The sequence below is a fragment of the Dipodomys merriami genome, unplaced genomic scaffold (genome assembly GCF_024711535.1).
Source record: "Dipodomys merriami isolate MVZ:Mamm:240054 unplaced genomic scaffold, mDipMer1.0.p SCAF_90, whole genome shotgun sequence".
NCBI lineage: Eukaryota > Metazoa > Chordata > Mammalia > Rodentia > Heteromyidae > Dipodomys > Dipodomys merriami.
In genome coordinates, this window is record NW_027206513.1 from 4025980 (window position 1) to 4049566 (window position 23587).

The window sequence follows — 23587 nt, forward strand, 5'->3', positions numbered from 1 at the left end:
ATCCTAACCCTAACGCTAATACAAACATTCACCCTCACCCTAAACCTCACCCTAACCCTAACCCTCACTCACACCGTAAGCCTCACCCTCACCCAAGCCCTCACCCTAACCCTATCCCTAATCCTAACCCTAAATCTCACCCACAGCCTAACCCTAACCGTAACCCTAACCCTCATCCTCACCCTCACCCAAACCCTATCCAGAACTCTAACCCTAAATATAACCCTAACCCTAAACCTCAACCTCACCCCAAACCTAACCCTAACCCTCACACTAACCCTAACACTAACCCTAACCCTAACCCTCACCTTCAACCTAACCATAACCCTCACCCTCACCCTCACCCTCAGCCTAACCCTAACCCTAACCCTCACCCTCACCCTAACGCTTACCCTCACCTTCACCCTCACCCTCACCCTCAGCCTAACCCTAAACCTAATCCTAACCCTAACCCTCACCATCACCCTAACTCTATCCCTAACCCTAACCCTAACCCTCAACCTCAACCTCAACATAACCCTAAATCTATCCCTAACCCTCACCCTAACCCTCATCCTAACCCTAACGCTAACTCTAACACTCACTCTCACCCTAAACCTCACCCTAACCTTAACCCTCACCCACATCCTAAACCTCACCCTCACCCAAACCCTCACACTCACCCTAACCCTCACCCTCACCCTAATGCTAACCCTAATCCTCATCCCAACTGTTACCCAAACCCTAACCCTAACCCTCACCCTAACCCTCACCCTCACCCTAATCCTCACCCTACATCTAAACCTAACTCGAAACCAAACTCGAACCTTTATCCGAAACCTAACCCTAACCCTCACCCTAACCCTAAACCTTACCCTAACCCTAATGCTCACACTCACCCCAAACCTAACGCTAACCCTCACCCTCACACAAACCCATACCCTCAACCGAACCCTCACCCTAACCCTCATCCTCACCCTAAACATCACCCTAACCCTAACGCTCACTACAACCATAACCCGAACCCTTACCTAACTGAAACCCTCACCCTCACCCCCACCCTAAACCTTACCCTCACCCTGCCCTCAACCTAACCCTAACCCTAAGCCTAACCCTAACTCTCACCTTCTCCTCCCCCTCCCCCTCAGCCTCACCCTAAACCTAACTCTAATAGTAAACCTAAACCTCACCCTCACACTCACCCTCACCCTAAGCCTAACACTAACCCTCACCCTAAACCTAACCTTAACCCTAACATTCACACTAACCCTAACTATAAACCTAACCCTCACCCTAAACTTAACCCTCACACTCACCCTCAGCCTAACCCTAACCCTAACCCTAACCGTAACCCTCACCCTAACCCTCACCCTCACCATCACTCTAACCCTCACCCTAATCCTAAACCTAACACTCACCCTAACCCTAAGTCTAACCCTAACCCTAACCCTCACCCTAACCCTAAACCTAACCCTAACCCTAACCTCACACTAACCCTAACCCTAACCCTCACCCATAACCTAACACTCACCCTAACCCTAACCCTAATCCTAACACTCACCTTAACCCTCACCCTAACCCTAACCCTAACCCTAACACTCACGCTCACCCTAACCCTCATGCTAAACCTTACCCTCACCCTAACCTTCAAAATAACCCTAACCCTCACCCTAACCCTAACCCTACTCCTCAGCCTAAACCTCATCCTAAACCTAACCCTAATCCTCACCCTAACCCTAACCCAAAACCTAACCCTAACCCTCACCATAACCCTATCCCTCACCCTCACCCTCCCGCCCAGCATAACCCTAACCCTAATCTTAATACTAACCCTAACCCTCACCATCACCCTCACCCTAACTCTAACCCTAACCCTAACCCTCAACCGCACCCTCAACCTAACTCTAACCCTAACTCTAACACTAACCCTCACCCTCACCCTCACCCTAACATTAACCTTATCCCTAACCCTCAACCTAACCCTAACCGTATCCTTAACCCTCACCCTAAGCCTAACCCAAAACCAAACTCTAACCCTAAACCTTACCCTAACCCTAACCTTAACCCTAACCCTAATCCTCACACTAACCCAAATCCTAACCCTCACCCTAACTCTCACCCTAACCCTAACCAAACCCTACCCCTCACCCTATTGCTAAACCTAACCCTAACCCTCACCCTCACCGTAAACCTCACCGTCACCCTAAACCTCACCCTAACTCTCACCCTAAACCTGAGCCTAACCCTCACCTTCACTCTCACCCTAAGCCTAACCCTAACCCTAACCCTAATCCTAAACCTAACCCTCACCCTCACACTCACCCTCAAACTGAGCCTCAACCTAACACTTTTCCTCACCCTAACCATAACCCTCACACAAAATCTAACCCTCATCCAAATCCTAACCCTACACCTCACCCTCACCGTCACCCTAACCCTAACCCTAACCCTTACCCTAACCCTTACCCTCACCCTCACGCTAACCCTAACTCTAACCCTAACTCTAAGTGTCACCCTAACCCTAACCCTAACCAAAACCCTAACCCTCACCCTCACCCTAACCCTAACCCTCACCCTCACCCTCAACCTAACCCTAACCCTAACCCTAACCCTCACCTTAACCCTCACCCTAACACTCACCCTAACCCTCAACATATCCCTAACCCTCACCCTCACCGTAGACCTCACCCTAAGCCTAATCCTAAAACTAACCCTCACCCTAACCCTAACCCTAACCCTAACCCGAACCCTCATTCTAAACCTAACCCTCACCTTAGCCCTCACCCTTGCCCTCACCCTAACCCTAACCCTAAGCCTAACCCTAACCCTCACCCTCACCCTCACCCTCACCCTCACCCTCAGCCTAACCATAACCCTAACCCTAATACTAAACTTAACCCTCACCCTAACCCTGACACTAACCCTCACCCTAACCCTAACCCTAATCCTAACCCTAAACCTCACACTAACCCTCACCCTAACCCTCACCTTAACACTAACCCTCACCCTCAGACTAACCCTAACCCTAAACTTAACCCTCACCCTAACCCTCACCCTAACCGTAACGCTAACAATAACACTCACCCGCACCCTAAACCTCACCCGAACCCTAACCCTCACCCACACACTAACCTTCACCCTCACCGAAAACTCACACTGACCCTAACACTCACCCTTACCCTAAACATCAACCTAACCCTAACACTCACCCTAACCCTAAACCTATTCCAAACCCTAACCCTCACCCTCAGCCTAACCTTATCCCTAACACTAACCCTCACCCTCACCCTCAGCCTAATCCTAACCATAACCCTAACTATAAACCTAACCCTAACCCTGACCCTGACCCTAACCCTCACCCTCACCCTAACCCTAACCCTAACCCTCAACCTCACCCTAACCCTAACCCTCACCCTAATACTCACCCTAACACTCACGCTAACCCTAAACTTCACTCTCACCCTAACCTTCACCCTAACTCTTACCCTCACCCTAACCCTAACCCTAACCCTCACACTAAACCTAACCCTCACCCTAACCCTTCCCCTCAACCTAACCCTCACCGTAACCCTAATCCGACCCCTCAACCTAACCCTAACACTCACCCTAAACCTCACCTTCACCCTAGCCCTCACCCTAAACCTAATCCTAACGCTAACATTTACCCTAATGCTAACCCTCACCCTCAACCTAAAGCTCACCCTCACCCTCACCCTAACCCTCACCCTAACCTTAACATTAATCCTAACCCTAACCCTCACCCTAAGGCTAACCCTTACCCTTACCCTAACCCTACCCCTCACCCTCACCCTAACCCTCACCCTAACTTTTACCTTCACCCTAACCCTAACTGTAACCCTAACACTAACCCTCACAGTAAACCTAACCCTCACCCTAAACCTAACCCTACCCCTCAGCCTAAACCTCACCATAACGCTAACCCTAACCCTAAACCTCATCCTATCCCTAACCCTAACACTAACCCTGACCCTCACCGTAGCCCTCAACCTAACCCTAGCCCTAACCCTCACCCTAACCCTAACTCTAACACTAATATTCACCCTAACCCTAACCCTCATCCTAAACCTAACCCTCACCCTAACCCTAAACCTCAGCCTAACCCTAACCCTAACACTAACCATAAACCACACCCTAACCCTAAACCTCACCCTCTCCCTAACCCTCACCCTCAACCTCACCCTAACTCTATCCCTAACCCTAACCCTAACCCTTACCCTAAACCTAACTCTAACCCTAACCCTCACCCTAACCCTCTTCCTAACCCTAACCTTAACCCTCAACCTAAAGTTTACCCTAACCTTTACCCTCACCCTAACCCTATCCCTAACCCTAACCTTCACCCTAACGCTAACCCTAACCCTAAACCTCGCCCACACCCTAACCCTCACCGTCAATCTAACCCTCACCCTAAACCTCACCCTTACCGTAAATATCACCCAAAACCTAACTCTCACCCTAACCCTAACACTAACCCTCACACTGACCGTAACCCTCCCCTCACCCTAAGCCTAACCCTAAACCTAACCCTAACCCTCATATTAAACTTAACACTCACCCTCACCCTCACCCTAACTGCAAACCTAACCCTAACCCTCACACTCACCCTAACCATAACCTTAATCCTCACCCTAACCCTAACCCTCAATCTTACTCTAACCCTCCCCCTCACTCTAACCCTAACCCTCACCCTACCCATCACCCTAACCCTAACGATAACGCTAACCCTAACCCTCACCCAAACCCCAACCCTAACCCTAACCCTCACCCTCACCCTAACACTCATGGTCACAATAAGCCTCACCCGAACTCTAACCCTACCCCTCACCCTAACCCTCACCCTATCCCTAACTCTAACCCTCAACCTAACCCTAACACTAACCCTCAACCTAACCTTCACCCTCACCCTAATCCTCAACCTAACCCTAACACTAACCCTTACCTAGCCAAAACCCTCACCCTCAGCTTCACCCTCACCCTAACTCTCACACTCAACCTAGCCCTCATTCTAACCCTAAACCTCAGCCTCACCCTCACTCTAACCCTAACCCTAACTCTAATCCTAAATATTACCCTAACCCAAACCCTAACCCTCACCCTCACCCCAACCCAAACACTAAACCTCACCCTAAACCTAACCCTAACCCTCACACTAAAAATAACACTAACCCTAACCCTAACCCTCACCCTTACCCTAACCATAACCCTCACCCTCACCTTCACCCACAGCCTAACCCTAACCCTAACCCTCACCCTAAAACTTACCCTCACCCTCACACTCACCCTCACACTCAGCCTAACTCTAACCCTAACCCTAATCGTAACCCTAACCCTCACCCTCACCCTCAACCTCACCCTAACCCTAAATCTATCCCTAACCCTAACTCGCCCTAATCTTCATCCTAACCCTTACGCTCACCTTAACTCTAACCCTAACCCTAACCCTCACACTAACCCTACCTTCACACTAACCCTAACCGTCACCCTCATCCTAAACCTCACCCTAAACCTTACCCTCACCCTCACCTTAACCCTAACACTAACCATAATCCTCACACTAACCCTAAACCTAACCCTCAACCTCACCCTAACCTAACAGTAACCCTAACTGTAAACTCACCCTAAAAGTCACTCTAACCATAACCCTCACCCTAACCTCACCCTACCCGTCACCCTACACCTCACCCTCGCCCTCACCCTCTCCTTCACCCTCAACCTAACCCTCAACCTCAACCTAGCCCTCACCCTAACCCTAACCCTCACCCTCAGCCTAACACTAATCCTAACGCTCACCCACACGCACACCCTCACCCTCACCCTATATATTACCCTAACCCTTAGAATAACCCTAACCCTAACCCTTACCCTGTCCCTCACCCTTACCCTCACCCTAACCCTAACTCTCACCCTAACCCTAACCCTAACAATAAGCCTATACCTAACATTAATCCTAACCATCACCCTCACCCTAATCCTAACCCTAAACCTCACCTTCACCCTAGCTCTCAACTTAACCCTAAATCTAACCCTAACACTCACCCTAATCCTAACCCTAACCCTAACACTAACACTCACCCTAACTCTAGCCCTAACCCTCAGCCTAACCGTAACAATATGCATCACCCTAACCTTCATCCTAACCCTAACCCTAACCCGAACCCTCATCCTCACCCTCAGCCTCACCCTCACCCTAACCTTATCCCTCACCCTAACCCTAAAGCTCACCCTCACCCAAAACCTAACCCTAACACTAACCTTCACCCTAGCCTTCACCCTAACCCTAACACTCACAATAACCCTAAAAATAACCCTCACCCTCACCCTAACCCTACCCCTAACCATCACCCTCACCCTCAACCTCAGCCTAACCCTACCCCTTCCCCTAACCCTCACACTAACCCTAAAGCTCACCCTCACCCTCAGCCTAAACCTAACCCTAATCCTAATCCTAATCCTAACCCTCCCCCTCCCCCTAACACTAACTCTAACCCTAACCCTAAAACTCATTCTAAACCTCACCCTAACCCTAAGGCTAACCCTAACACACACCCTCACATTAAATCTCAACGAAACCCTAACCCTCATCCACACCCTAACCCTCACACACACCCTAACCCTCACCCTCACCCTAAACATCACACTAACCCTATCCGTCACCCTAACCCTAACCCTAATCTTCACCCACACCCTAACGCTCACTCTCACCCGAACCCTCACACTCACCCTAAGCCTCACCCTCACCCTAAACATCACCCTAACCGTAACCCTCACCCTAACCCTCACCCTAACCCTCACCAGAACCCTCAGCTTCACCCTCACCTTCAACCTCACCCTAAAGCTCACCCTCACCCTAGCCCTCACCCTAAACCTAAACCTCACCCTAACCCTAACCCTCAACCTCAGCCTAACCCTAACCCTAACCCTAAACCTAACCCTCACCCTGGCCCTCCCCCTAAACCTAACCCTAATCCTGACCCTAACCCTAAACCTAAACCTAACCCTCACCCTAACCCTAACCCTAACCGTAACCCTCACCCTAAACCTAACCCTAACCCTAACCCTAACCCTAACTCAAAACCTTACCGTCACCCTAACACTCATGCTAACACTAAAATGCACTCCCACCCTAACTCTCACCCTAAACCTTAAGCTCACCCTAACACTAACCCTAATCCTCACGCTAACCTAACCCTAACCCTCACCTTAAACCTCATCCTCACCTTCACCCTCAGCCTAAGCTTAACCATAACCCTAATCATAAACCTAACCCTCACCCTCACCCAAACCCTCACCCTCAACCTAACCCTTACCCTCACCCACACCCTAACCCTCACCCTCACACCAATCCTCACCCTCACCCTAACCCTCACCCTCAGCGTAAACATCACCCTAACCCTAACCCTCAACTCAACCCTAACCCAAAACCTCACCCTAATGCTAACCCTCACACTAAAACTCACCCTCATCCTAACCCTAACCCTATACCTTACCTAACCAAAACCCTCACCCTCAACCTCACCCTCACTCTCACCCTAACCCTTACCTTACCCTAGCCCTCACCCACCCCCTCAACCTAACCCTAACCCTAACCCTAAGCCTAATCCTAACCATAATCCTCACCCTCAACTTCACTCTATACCTAACCCTAACCCTAACCCTCACCATCACCCTCACCCTCAACCTAACCCTCACCCTCACCCTTACCCTAACTCTCACACTAACCCTAAACCTCACCCTCACCCTGACCCTAATCCTCACCGTAACCCTAAGGCTTACCCTAAACCTTACCCTAACTCTAACCCTAACCCTCACCCTCACCCTAACCCTAATCTTAAAACTCAACCTAACCGTAACCTTAAGACTCATGCTAACCCTAAACTTCACGCTCACCCTAACCCTCACCCAAACCCTTAAGCTCACCCTAACACTAACCTTAACCCTCACACTAAACCTAACCATCACCCTCACACTAAACCTAACGCTAACCCTAAAACTCACCTTCAACTTATCCCTCATCCAAACCATAATTCTATCCCTAACTCTCACCCTAACCCTCATCCTGACCTTAAACCTCACGCTCACCATAACCCTAACCCTAACCCTCACCCTCACCTTAACCCTGATCCTAACCCTAACCCTTATCCTCACCCTAATCTTCACCCTAACCCTAACCCTCACCCTAACCCAAACGCTTACCCTAAACCTTACCCTAACTCTAACCCTAACCCTCACACTAACCCTAATCCTCACCCACACCCTCACCCTCAACCTCACCCGAATCCTCAATCTCACCCTAACCATCATCCTCACCGTAAACATCACTCTAACCATAAACTTCACCTTAACCCTAACCCAAAACCTCACACTAAACCTAACCCTCATGGTAACACTAACCCTCATCCTAATCCTCAACCAAACCCAAACCCTAACCCTTACCTAACTGAAACTCTCACCCTCAAACTCACCCTCACACTCACCCTACCCCTCAACCTCACCCTAGCCCTCATCCTCACCTTCAGCCTAACCCTAACCCTAACCCTAATCCTAGCCCTAACCCTCACCCTCACCCTCACCCTAAAACTAACCCTAACCCTAACCCTCACCCTCACCCTCACCCTCACCCTAAACCTAACCCTAACCCTCAGCTTTACCTAACCCTCACAGTAACCCTAACCCTCACCCTCACCCTGAACCTAACCCTGACCCTAACCCTAACCCTCACCCTCACCCTAATCTTCACCCTATCCCTTACCCTCATGCTAACCCTAACCCTAAAGTTAACCCTCACACTAACCCTAACCTTCACCCTAACCCTAACCCTAACACTAACACTAACCCTCACCCTCACCCTCACCCTCACCCTCAGCCTAACTCTAACCCTAACCCTAAACCTAAACCTAACCCTCACCCTAACCCTAACTCTAACCCTCACCGAAACCCTAACCCTAACCGAAACCCTAAAGCTAACCGTCAACCTAATCCTAACCCTAACCCACACTTTCACCTTAACACTAACACTAACTGTAACCCTCACCCTAATACTCATGGTAGACCTAACCCTCATCCTCACCCTCACCCGAACCCTGACACTCTCCTTAACCATAACGCTCACCATAACCCTAACACTAACCCACACCCTAACCGAACCCTCACCCTCACCCTCACCCTAAGCCTAACCCTAAGCCTAACCCCAATACTAAACCTAACGCTCTCCCTCACCCTCATCCTAACCGTAACCCTAACCCTAAACCTCACCCTCGCCCTAAACCTAACACTAACCCTAACCCTAACCTTAACCCTCACCCTCACCCTAATCCTCACACTAACCCTTATGCTCACCCTAAACCTAACACTCACCCTCAACCTCACCCTAATCCTAACCCTAATCCTCACTCTTACCCTCACCCTAACCCTAACACTAACCCTCACCCAAACACTAACCCTCAACCTCAACTTAAACCTAACCCTAACCCTAAACCTAACCCTCACCCGCACCCTCACCATCACCCTAACTCTAAACTTAACCCTAACCCCTAACCCTTACCTTAAACCTAACTCTAACCCTAGCCCTCACCCTAACCCTCACCCTAACCCTAAACCTAACCAGAAACTTCACCCTGACCCCAAACCTCACCCTAACCCTTACCCTCACCTTAACCCTAAACCTAACCCCAACCCAAATCCTTACATTAACACTAACCCTAACCTTAACTCTCACCCTAACCCTCACCCTAAACCTAAACCTAACCCTAACCTTCACCCTAACGCTAACCCTAACGCTAACGCTCACCCTCACCCAAACCATCACCGTCACCCATACCCTCACCCTTAAAACTTCCCCTCACCCACACCCTAACCCTCACCCTCACCAGAACCCTCACCCTCACCCTAACCCTCACCCTCACCCTAAACATCGCCTTAACTCTAACCCTAACTGTAACCCTCACTCTAACCCTAACCCTTACACACACCCGAAACTACACTCTCACCCTAATCCTCACCTTAACCCTAACCCTCACTCTTACCTTGCCAAAAACTTCAGCATCACCTACACCTTCACCCTAACCCTCACTCTCACGTTATCCCTCACCCTAAACCTAACCCTAATCCTAACCCTAAACCTCACCCTCATCCTCACCCTAACCCTAACCCTAACTCTAACCCTAAATATAACCCTAACCCTCACCCTCACCCTAACCCTAAACCTCACCCTCACCTTAAACCTCACCCTCACCCTCACACTCACCCTAACACAAACCCTAAACCTCACCATAATCCTTACCCTAACCCTAACCCTCACCCTAAATCTCACCCTAACCCTAACCTTAACCCTCACTCTAAACCTAACCCTCACCCTCACCCTCATCCTAACCCTTACCTAACTGAAAGCCTCACCCTCAACCTCACCCTAAACATCACGCTCACCCAGCCCTAACCCTAACCCTAACTCTAAGCCTAATCCTAACCCTCAACCTCCCCCTCCGCATCAAAAACAGCCTAACCCTAAAGCTAACCCTAATACTAACCCTATCCCTCACCCTCACCCTCACCCTAACCCTAACACTAACTCTCACCCTAACCCTAATATTCACACAAACCCTAACCCTAACCCTCACCCTCACCCTATCCTTAACCCTCACCCTCATACTCAGCCTAACCCTAACCCTCACCCTAACCCTAAGCTTCACCCTCACCCTCAACCTCACCCTCACCCTCACCCTAACCCTCTCCCTCACCCAAACCCTCACCCTACCACTAACCCTAACCCTAACCCTCAGCCTAACCCTAACCCTCACCGTTACCCTAACACTAACCATAAACTTAACTCTAACACTCACATTAAACCTAACCCTCACCCTAACGCTAACACTACGCCTCAGCCTAACCCACACCCTAACCCTAACCCTAACACTAATCCTCACCCTATCCCTAATAGTAACCCTGACCCTAACCCCAGCCGCACACTAACCCTAACCCTAACCCTAACCCTCACCATCACCCTAACCCTAATGCTAACCCTAACTTGCACCGTCACCCTAACCCTCGCCCTAATCCTTACCCTAACCCTAACCCTAACACTACCCCTCAGCCTAACCCTCACCCTAACACTTAGGCTAACCCTAATCTTCACCCTATCCCTAACCCTCACCCTAACACTAACCCTTACCCTAACCCTCACCCTCACCCTCACCCTAAACCTAACCCTGACCCTCACCCTCACCCAAACCCGAACCCTCCACCGAACCATCACCCTAACCCTCAACCTCACCATAAATATTACCCTAACCCTAACCCTCACCCTAACCCTAACCCTAACCCTTACCTAATTGAAAGCCTCACCCTCAACCTCACCCTAAACCTCACCCTCACCCAGCCCTCACCCTAACCCTAACGCTAAGCCTAACCCTAACCCTCAACTTCCCCTCCCCCTCCCCCTCAGCCTAACCCTAAACCTAACCCTAATACTAAACCTAAACCTCACCCTCGCCCTCACCCTCACCCTAACCCTAACACTAACCCTCACCCTAACCCTAACACTAACCCTAACATTTACACTAACCCTAACCCTAACCCTCACCCTAAACTTAACCCTCACCCTCACCCTGAGCCTAACCTTTACCGGAACCCTAAACCTCACCCTAACCCTCACCCTCACCCTCACCCTCAACCTCACCCTCACCTAACCCTAACCCTAACCCTAAATTTAACCCTAACCCTCACCCTCACCCTCAAACTCACCCTAACTCAAACACTAAGCCTAACCCTAACCCTCACCCTCAACCTCAACCTAAACCTAAATCTGTCCCTAACCTTCAACCTAACCCTAAACCTCACCCTAACCCTACCCCTAATCCTCACCCTCACACTAACCCTAACCTTAACCCTAACCCTAACCCTAACCCTCATCCTAACCCTAATGCCAACACTAACTCTTACCCTCACCCTAATCCTCACCCTAACCCTAACCCTCACCCACACCCTAACCCACACCCTCACCCTCACCCTCACCCTCATCCTAACCCTCACCATCACTCTAATACTCACCCTAACCCAATCCTCACAGTAACCCTAACCCTAACTCTTACCTAGCTGAAACCCTCACCCGAACTTTACCCTCATCCTAACCCTCAGCCTCACCCTAGCCCTCACCCTAACCCTAACCTTAATATTAACCCTAAACCTCACCCTCAGCCTAAACCTAACCCAAATCCTAACCCTCATCCTCACCCTCACACAAACCCTAACCGTAACTCTAACCCTAAATATAACCTTAACCCTAATCCTAAACCTCAACCTCACCCCAACCCTAACCCTAACCCTCACCCTAACCCTAACCCTAAGCCTAACCCTATCTCTCAACCTTCCCCTCCCCCTCCCCCTCAGCCTAACCCTAAACCTAACCCTAATGCTAAACCTAACCCTCACCCTCACCCTCACCCTCACCCTCACCCTAACGTTAACACTAACCCTCACCCTAAGCCTAACCCTAACCCCAAACTTCACACTAACCCTAACCCTAACCCTAAACCTCACCCTCACACTAACCCTAAACTTCACCCTCAACCTCACCCTAACCCTAAATCTATCCCTAATCCTCACCTTAACCCTAAACATCACCCTAACCCTACCCCTACCCCTCACCCTCACACTAACCCTAACCCTAACCCTAATCCTAACCCTAACCCTCATCCTCACCCTTACCATAATTCTATCCTTAACCCTAACCCTAACCCTCACCCTCAACCTCACTCTAACCCTAAATCTAGCTCTAACCCTCACACTAACCCAAACCCTAACCCAAACCCTAACCCTAACCCTCACCCTAACCCTCATCCTAAACATAAAGCTAAATCTAACCCTCGCCCTCACCCTAAAACTCACCCTAACCCAAACCCTCACCCACATCCTAACCCTCTCCCGAAGCCGAACGCTCACACTCACCCTAACCCTCACCCTCACACTTACACTAACCCTAATCCTCATCCTAATTGTAACCCTCACCTTAACCCTAACACTAACCCTCAACATAAATAAACCTCATTCTCAACCTAATCTTCACCCTAACCCTACCCCTAACCCTCACCCTCTCACTAACCCTAACCCTAACACTAATCCTAACCCTAACCCTCATCCTCACCCTCACCATAATTCTATCCTTAACCCTAACCCTAACCCTCACCCTCAACCTCACTCTAAACCTAAATCTATCCATAACCCTCACACTAACCCTAACCCTAATCCAAACCCTAACCCTAACCCTCACCCTAACCCTCATCCTAACCATAAAGCTAAATCTAACCCTCGCCCTCACCCTAAACCTCACCCTAACCCAAACCCTCACCCACATCCTAACCCGAACCCGAACCCGAACACTCACACTCACCCTAACCCTCACCCTCACCCTTACACTAACCCTAATCCTCATCCTAATTGTAACCCTCACCCTAACCCTAACACTAACCCTCAACATATACCTCATTCTCACCCTAATCTTCACCCTAACCCTAACCCTAAACCTTACCTAGCCGAAACCCTCAACTTCACCTTCACCCTCACCCTAACCCAAACCCTAACACTTACCCTCAACCTAACCCTAAACCTAAACCTAACCCTAACCCTCACACTAAACCTAACCTCCACCCTAAACCTAATGCTAACCCTAACCCTCACCCTCACCCTCACCCTCACCCTCAGCCTAACTCTAACCCTAACCCTAAACCTAACCCTAACCCTAATCCTCACCATCACCCTCACCCTAACCCTAACCCTAACAATAAGCCTAATGCTAACCCTAACCCTAACCCTGACTCTAAACCTTACCCTAACCCTAACCCTAACCAAAACTCTAACCCTAACCCTCACCCTCACCCTCACCCTAACCCTAACCTTCAAACTCCCCGTAACTCTAACCTTAACCCTAACCCTCACCCTAACCCTTAACTTAACCCTAACCCTCACCAACATCCTAACCCTCACCCTCACCGAACCCTCATACTCAACTTAACCCTCACCCTCACGCTTACGCTAACCCAAATCCTCATCCTAACTGTAACCCTCACCCTAACCCTAACCTTCCCCCTCCCCCTAACCTAACCCTAACCCACACCCTCACCCAAACCCTCACAGTCACCCTAACCCTCACCCTAAACCTAACCATCACCCACACCCTAACCCTCACCTTCACCCGAAACCTGAACCTCACCCTAACCCGCACCCTCACACTAAACATCATCCTAAACCTAACCCTAACCCTAAACCTCACCCTATCCCTAACCGGCACCCTAAACTTCACCGTAAACCTAACCCTCACCCTAACGCCCACACTAACCCTAACCCTAACCCTAACATTCACCTTCACCCTAACCCTAACCTTAACCTAACCCTCACCCTAACCCTAATGCTAAACCTAAGTCTCACCCTCACCCTAAAACTTACCCTCATCCTCACCCTAATCCTTACCTTAACTCTCACCCTCACCCTAACCCTCACCCTAACCCTCACCATAACCCTAACCCTAAACCTAAACCTAATCTTAACCCTACCTCTCAACCTCACCCTAACCCTAACTCTAACCCTAGCCCTAATTTTAATCCGAAACCTAACACTAACCCTCACCCTAACCCTAACCCTAACCCTCACACTAACCCTAACCCTAACCCTCACCCAAACCCTAACCATACCCCTCTACCTAAACCTCACCCTAACCCTAACCCTAGCCCTAACCCTCACCCTAACCCTCACCCTAAACCCAACCCTGACTCTCACCCTAACGTTCACCCTCATCCTAAACCTCATCTAACCCAAACCCTAAACCTAACCCTCACCCTAACCCTAACCCGCACCCTAACCCTCACCATCAACCTAATCCTCACCATAACTCTAACCCTAACCCTAATGTAACTGAAACCCTCACCCTCACCCTCTCCCTAACTATAACCCAAACTAAATAACCCTAACCCTAACCCTCGACCAGACCCTCAAACTAACTCTAACATTAACCCTAAACTTTACCCTCACACTCTCCCTCACTCTAACCCTAAACCTATTCCTAACCCTCACCCTAATCCTAACCCTAGCCCTAACCATAACCCAAACAATAACCCTAACCCTTACCCTCATCCTCACCCTAAACCTAATCCTAATCCTTATCCTCACACTAACCCTAACCTTAACCCTCACCCTAACCCTCACCCTAACCCTAACCTAACCCTACCCCTCACCCTATTGCTAACCCTAACCCTAAACCTCACCCTCACCCTAAACCTCACCTTAACCCTAACCCTAACCCTAAATCTAAATATCACACTAACCCTAACTTTCACCCTCACCCTCACCCGAACCCTCAACTTCACCCTCACCATAAACCTAACCCTAACCCTAACCCTAATCCTAAACCTAACCCTCACCCTCACCCTAACCCTCACACTAAACCTCACCCTAACACTTTTTTTACCCCAACCGTAACCCTCACACAAACCCTAAGCCTCACCCAAATCCTAACCCTACACCTCACCCGCATCCTCACCCTAAGCCTAACCCTTACCCTACCCCTTTCCCTCACACTCACGCTAACCCTAACCCTAACCCTAACCCTCACCCTAACTCTACCCCTCAGCCTAACCCTCATCCTAATGCTAACCCTAACCCTAAACCTCAGCCTAACCCTAACCTTAACCCTCACCCTCACCCTCACCATAAACCTAACTCTAACCCTAATCCTCACCCTCACCCTCAACATAACCCTAACCCTAACAATAACCCTAACGCTAACCCTAACCCTAACCCTTACTCTAACCCTCACCCTAACCCTAACCCTAACCGAAACCATAACCCTAACCCTCACCCTAACCCTAACCCTAAACCTCACCCTCACCCTAACCCTAACCCTAACCCGTACCTTCACCCTCACCCTAACACTCATGCTAACCCTAAACCTCACTGTCAACCTAATCTTCACTCTAACACTTATCCTCAGCCTAACCATAACCCTAACTCTAACCCTCACACTAAACCTAACCCTTAACCTAACCCTAATCATACCCGTCACCCTAAGCCTTACCCTGACCCTCACCCTATCCCTAACCCTCATCCTCACCCTAGACCTCACCCTAACCCTAATCCTAACACTAACCCTCACCCTAACCCTAAACTTCACCCTAACTCTAACACTCAGCCTAACCCTAACAAGTACCCTAACACTAACCCTAACCCTAAGCTTCACCCTAACTCTCACCCTAACCCTAACCCTCACCCTAAACTTCACCCTAACTCTAACCCTAACCCTAACACTCACCCTCACCCTAACCCTAACCCTAACCCTCACCCTCACCCTAACCCTCACCCTAACCCTCACCTTAACACTAACCCTAACCCTAAACCTAACCTTCACCCTACCCCTCACCCTCACCGTAACCCTCACCCTAACCTTCACCCTAACCCTAACCTAACCCTACACCTCACCCTATTGCTAACCCTAACTCTAGCCCTCACCCTCACCCTAACCCTCACCATCATGCTAACCCTCACCATAAACCTAACCCTCACCCACACCCTAACCCTCACCCTCAACCGAACACTCACACTCATCCTAAACCTCACCTTCACCCTAAATATCACACTAACCCTAATGCTCAACCTAACCCTAACCCTAACCCTGAAACTCACCCTCACCCTAAGCCTAATCCTAACCCTACCCCTAATCCTAAACCTGACCCTCACCCTCACCCTAACCCTCACCCTAAACCTCACCCTAACACTTTTACTCACACTAACCATAACCCTCACAAAACCCTAAATCTCACCCTAATCCTAACCCTTCCCCTCACCCTCACCCTCACCCTAACCTAATCCTAAACCTTACCATAACGGTTACCCTCCCCCTCACCCTAACCCTAGTACTAAAACAACCCCTCACCCTCACCCTAACCCTTACCCTCACCCCAATGCTAATCCTAAAGCTAACCCTCACACTAACCCTAACCCTCACCCTAACCCTAATTCTAACCCTCAGCCTAGCCCTCATCCTAACACTAACCCTAACCCTAACCCAAACCCTCACCCTCATCCTCACCCTAAACCTGACCCTAACCCTAATTCTCAACCTCACCCTAACCCTATAATAACCCTAACGCTAACCCTAACGCTAACACTAACCCTAACCCTAACTCTAAACCTCACCCTAACCCTAACCCTAACCCTCACCCTAACCCTTACCCTCACCCTCACCCTCACCCTCAGCCTAACCCTAACCCTAATCCTAACCCTAACTCTCACCCTCACACTAACTCTATCCCTAACCCTAACCCTAAGCCTCACCCTCAACCTCACCCTAACCCTAAATCTATCCCTAATCCTCACCCTAACCCTAACCCTCACACTAACCCTACCCCTAACCCTCACCCTCACACTAACCCTAACCTTCACCCTAACCCTAACCCTCACCCACACCCTAACCTTCACCTGAAACCGAACCCTCACACTCACCGTAACCCTCACCCTCACCCTAATGCTATCCCTAATCCTCATCCTAACTTTAACCCTCAACGTAACCCTAACACTAAACCTCACCCTAACCCTAACCCTAACCCTAACATTCACACTAACCCTAACCCTAACCCTCACCCTCAACCTCACCCTAAACTTAACCCTCACCCTCACCCTCAGCCTAACCATAACCCTAACCCTAACCCTAACTCTCACCCTAACCCAAACCCTCATCCTCACCCTCAAGCTCACCCTCAGCCTAACCCTAAACCTAACCCTAATCCTAAACCTAACCCTCACCCGCACCTCACAGTCACCCTAACTCTAACACTAACCCTAACCATAACCCTCACCCTCAAACTCACCCTCACCCTAAATCTATCCCTAACCTTCAACCTAATCCTAACCCTCACCCTCACCCTAAGCCTAAACCTAACCCTCACTCTAACCCTCACCCTCATCCTAAAACTCAACGTAACCCTAACCCTAACCCTTACCTAGCCGAAACCCTCACCCGCACCTTCACCCTCACCCTAAAACTCACCCTCACCCTAGCCCTCACCATAACCCTAACCTTTTTTTTAATTTAATTTTATTTTATTTGTGAACATACTGTACAGAGAAGTTACAATTACATGGGCAGGATAATGCGTACAATTCTTACCAAGCATTGCAGCCTCCTCCTTTGTTTACCCTTCACATTACTTCCCAGCATACCCGCTCCCCCCCAATCCCAATCCTTCTCCTTTCCCCCCTTCCCTGCCCTCCCCCCCCCCCCCGCACAGACGTTGTGAACTTCGTTTTGGACATGACAACTTGTACTTCTCATTGTTGCAACAGGTCCACCTGTATCCTTAATCAACTGTTTTTTCCCCATCTCCTCCACAAGTTATACTGACATCAAATATAGTGAAAGCAGGGGTTATACTGTGGGGGAGAGACATACAAAGCAACAAAGAAATAATCTTATAAATGCATTAGAAACACATGCATGAAAGAAAAAAACATTAAAATACATATCTAAGGGTTCTTTTTCCTGACATCACATTATCTGACCTTTTCTGCTTGATTCATACATCTACTAGATATTACAAATAAGGGAAACCATGAGACCTAGGGTTCTTTGGGCCTGGCTTACTTCACTTAATAAAACTTTTTCCAAGTTTTCCATTTGCTAACAAATGGGGCAATGTCATTCTTTCTGATGGAGGCATAGAATTCCAATGTGTATATATACCACATTTTCTTGATCCATTCATCTACTGAAGGGCATCTGGGTTGGTTCCATATCTTAGCTATGGTAAATAATGCTGCAATAAACATAGTTGTGCTGGTAGCTTTAGTGTGGTCTTGTTTGTAAACATTTGGATAAATGCCCAAAAGTGGGATTGCTGGGTCACAGGGGAGTTCTATGTGAAGTCTTTTGAGGAACCTCCATACTGCTTTCCAAAGTGGTTGAACAAGTTTACATTCCCAACAACAATGAAGTAATGTTCCTTTCTGTCCACATCCCCTCCAGCATCTGTTGTTGTTAGAGTTCTTGATTTTTGCCGTTCTAACTGGAGTGAGGTGATATCTCAATGTTGTTTTGATTTGCATTTCTTTTATGGCTAGAGATGTTGAACATTTCTTCATGTGTCTATTGGCCATCCTTCTTTCTTCTTCAGAGAAGTTTCTCTTTAAGTCTTTTGCCCACTTATTTATTGGGCAGTTGTTTCTTTAAGGATTTGTTGTTGGGTGGTTTAATTTTTTGAGTTCCAAGTATATTTTAGATATGAGACCCTTGTCCGTTGTATGGCTAGTAAAGATCTTCTCCTAATCGGTGGGCTTTCTATTGATTTTGCTAGCTATGTCATTTGCCCTGCAGAAGCTCTGCAACCTTATGCAATCCCATTTGTCCAACCTTTCTTTGATTTGTTGTGTTTCCGGGTCTCTATTCAGAAAGTTTCGGCCTGAGCCAAGGAGACCTAGGGTTTCTCCTATTCCATCCTGTAATGTTTTCAGAGTGTCTGCTTTGAGTTCAAGGTCTTTGATCCATTTGGAGTTGATTCTGGTGCAGGGTGATATATAAGGATCTAACTTTAGTTTTCTACATGTAGTTAACCAATTTTGCCAGCACCATTTACTGAAGAGGCTGTCTTTCTTCCGTTCTATTGTTTTAGCTTCCTTATCGAAGATTAGATGGCTATAGGTCTGTAGGTTCATTTCTGGGTTTTCAATTCTATTCCATTGGTCCTGAGGTCTGTTCTTATGCCAATACCAAGCTGTTTTGATTACTATGGCTTTATAGTAGAGTTTGAAATTTGGTATTGATATTCCTCCAGCAGTGTTCTTTCCGTTTAGGAGCGTTTTTGCTATTCGGGGTCTTTTATTGTTCCATATGAATTTTTGGATTGCCTCTTCTATTTCCTTGAAGAATGAGGTTGGAATTTTGATAGGTATTGTGTTGAATTTGTAGATAGCCTTAGGAAGTATTGCCATTTTCACGATGTTAATCTTTCCAATCCAGGAGCATGGGAGGTTTTGCCATTTTTTAAGTTCTGTGTTGATTTCCTTTTTTAAGATTTTAAAGTTTTCATCATAGAGATCCTTCACTTCTTTAGTTAATTCCTAGGTATTTTATTTTTTGTGGGGCTATTACAAATGGAGTTGCTTTCCTAATTTCAGCCACACTTTTCTCATTGTTGGCATACAGAAAAGCCATTGATTTTTGGGGGTTAATTTTTTTTAAATTTTATTTTATTTTATTTGAGAACATACTGTACAGAGGGGTTACAATTACATTGGCAGGATAATGCATACATTTCTTACCAAGCATTGCAGCCTCCTCCTTTGTTTACCCTTCACATCCCTTCCCAGCCTCCCCCCTCCCCCCCACCCAATCATACCCCCCTCCCCCCCCCACCGACATTGCAAAGCTTGCTTTGACATGACATTTTGTAATTCTCCTTGTTGCAACAGGTCCACCTGAATCCTTAAACGACTTGTTTGTCCCCATCTCCTCCAAATGTTATACTGACATCAAATAAAGTGAAAGCGGGGGTTACACTGTGGGGGAGGGACATACAAAGCAACAAAGAAATAATCTTATAAATGCGTTAGAAACACATGCATGAAAGAAACGAAAACATTAAAATACATATTTAAGGGTTCGTTTTCCTAACATCACATAATCTGAACTTTTCCGCTTGACTCATACCTATACTAGATATTGCAAATAAGGGAAACCATGGGACCTATGTTTCTTTGGGCCTGGCTTACTTCACTTAATATAATTTTTTCCAAGCCTTTCCATTTCCTACCAAATGGGGAAATGTCATTCTTTCTGATGGAGGCATAGAATTCCATTGTGTATATATACCACATTTTCTTGATCCATTCATCTACTGAGGGGCATCTGGGTTGGTTCCATATCTTAGCTATGGTGAATAATGCTGCAATAAACATAGTTGTGCTGGTAGTTTTAGTGTGGTCTTGTTTGTATACATTTGGATAAATGCCCAAAAGTGCGATTGCTGGATCATAGGGGAGATCTATGTGAAGTCTTTTGAGGAACCTCCATACTGCTTTCCAAAGTGGTTGAACAAGTTTACATTCCCACCAACAATGAAGTAAGGTTCCTTTCTGTCCACATCCCCTCCAGCATCTGTTGTTGTTAGAGTTCTTGATTTTTGCTGTTCTAACTGGAGTGAGGTGGTATCTCAATGTTGTTTTGATTTGCATTTCTTTTATGGCTAGGGATGTTGAACATTTCTTCATGTGTCTATTGGCCATCCTTCTTTCTTCTTCAGAGAAGCTTCTCTTTAAGTCTTTCGCCCACTTATTTATTGGGCAGTTGTTTCTTTGAGGATTTGTTGTTGGGGGGTTTAATTTTTTGAGTTCCAAGTATATTTTAGATATGAGACCCTTGTCCGTTGTATGGCTGGTAAAGATCTTCTCCCAATCCGTGGGCTTTCTATTGATCTTGCTAGCTATGTCATTTGCCCTGCAGAAGCTCTGCAACCTTATGCAATCCCATTTGTCCAACCTTTCTTTGATTTGTTGTGCTTCCGGGTCTCTATTCAGAAAATTTCGGCCTGAGCCAAGGAGACCTAGGGTTTCTCCTATTCCATCCTGTAATGTTTTCAGAGTGTCTGCTTTGAGTTCAAGGTCTTTGATCCATTTGGAGTTGATTCTGGTGCAGGGTGATATATAAGGATCTAACTTTAGTTTTCTACATGTAGTTAACCAATTTTGCCAGCACCATTTACTGAAGAGGCTGTCTTTCTTCCGTTCTATTGTTTTAGCTTCCTTATCGAAGATTAGATGGCTATAGGTCTGTAGGTTCATTTCTGGGTTTTCAATTCTATTCCATTGGTCCTGAGGTCTGTTCTTATGCCAATACCAAGCTGTTTTGATTACTATGGCTTTATAGTAGAGTTTGAAATTTGGTATTGATATTCCTCCAGCAGTGTTCTTTCCGTTTAGGAGCGTTTTTGCTATTCGGGGTCTTTTATTGTTCCATATGAATTTTTGGATTGCCTCTTCTATTTCCTTGAAGAATGAGGGTGGAATTTTGATAGGTATTGCGTTGAATTTGTAGATAGCCTTGGGAAGTATTGCCATTTTCACGATGTTAATCTTTCCAATCCAGGAGCATGGGAGGTTTTGCAATTTTTTAAGTTCTGTGTTGATTTCCTTTTTCAAGATTTTAAAGTTTTCATCATAGAGGTCCTTCACTTCTTTAGTTAAGTTAATTCCTAGGTATTTTATTTTTTGTGGGGCTATTACAAATGGTGTTGCTTTCCTAATTTCAGCCACACTTTTCTCATTGTTGGCATACAGGAAATCCATTGATTTTTGGGAGTTAATTTTATAACCTGCTACTTTGCCAAAGTTTTGAATCAGCTTGAGTAATTTGGGAGTGGAGTCTATGGGATTCTTTAAATACAAGATCATGTCATCTGCAAAGAGGGAGAGTTTTATTTCTTCTTTCCCTATTTGGATCCCCTTTATGTCTGCATCTTGTCTTATTGCTGTAGCTAGGCATTCTAATACTAGATTGAAAAGAAGTGGAGAGAGTGGGCATCCTTGTCTTGTTCCTGAGTTAAGAGGAAATGGCTTTAGTTTTTCACCATTGAGTATAATGCTGGCTGTAGGTTTGTCATATACAGCCTTTATTGTATTGAGGAATGTTTCATGGATTCCTAATTTTTCCAAAACCTTCATCATAAACGGGTGTTGGATCTTGTCGAATGCTTTTTCTGCGTCTATTGAGATAACCATGTGGTTCTTGTTCTTGCTCCTGTTGATGTGATGAATAATATTAATTGATTTGCGTATATTGAACCAGCTTTGCATCCCTGAAATGAATCCTGTTTGATCGTGGTGTATGATTTTTTGGATGAATTGTTGAAGTGGATTGGCCAAAATTTTGTTGAGAAATTTTGCATCAATATTCATCAAAGAAATGGGTCTATAGTTCTCTTTCTTTGATGAGTCCCTGCCCGGTTTTGGGATGAGGGTTATGATGGCTTCATAGAATGTGTTCGGTAGTGAGCTTTCTCTTTCAATTTCATTGCAGAGTTGGAGGAGAATTGGTGTGAGCTCTGCTTTGAAGGCCTTGTAAAATTCCGCTGTAAAACCATCTGGTCCTGGACTTTTCTTAGCTGGGAGGTCTCTTATTGCTATTTCTATTTCAATGCTTGATATGGGCCTGATAAGATAGTTTAATTCATCTTGGTTTAGTTTTAGCATGTCAATATTTGCTAGGAAGAGGTCCATTTCTGTCAAGTTGTCAAACTTATTAGCATAAAGTCTGTCAATTTTGTTAAGTTTTTCAAAGAACCAACTCTTTGTTTTGTTGATTCTTTCTATAGTTTTTTTGGATTCTAATTCACTTAATTCTGATTTAATTTTGATTATTTCTTTCCATCTACTGGATTGGGGTTTATCTTGCTGCTAGTTTCAGATCTCTCCAATTTGTTGATGTAGGAGCTTAGAGCTATAAACTTGCCTCTGAGTACTGCCTTTGCTGTGTCCCAGAGGAGCTGGTAATTTGTGTTTTCATTTTTGTTGAATAGCATGAACATTTGAATTTCCTTTCTAATCTCTTCCATGACCCACT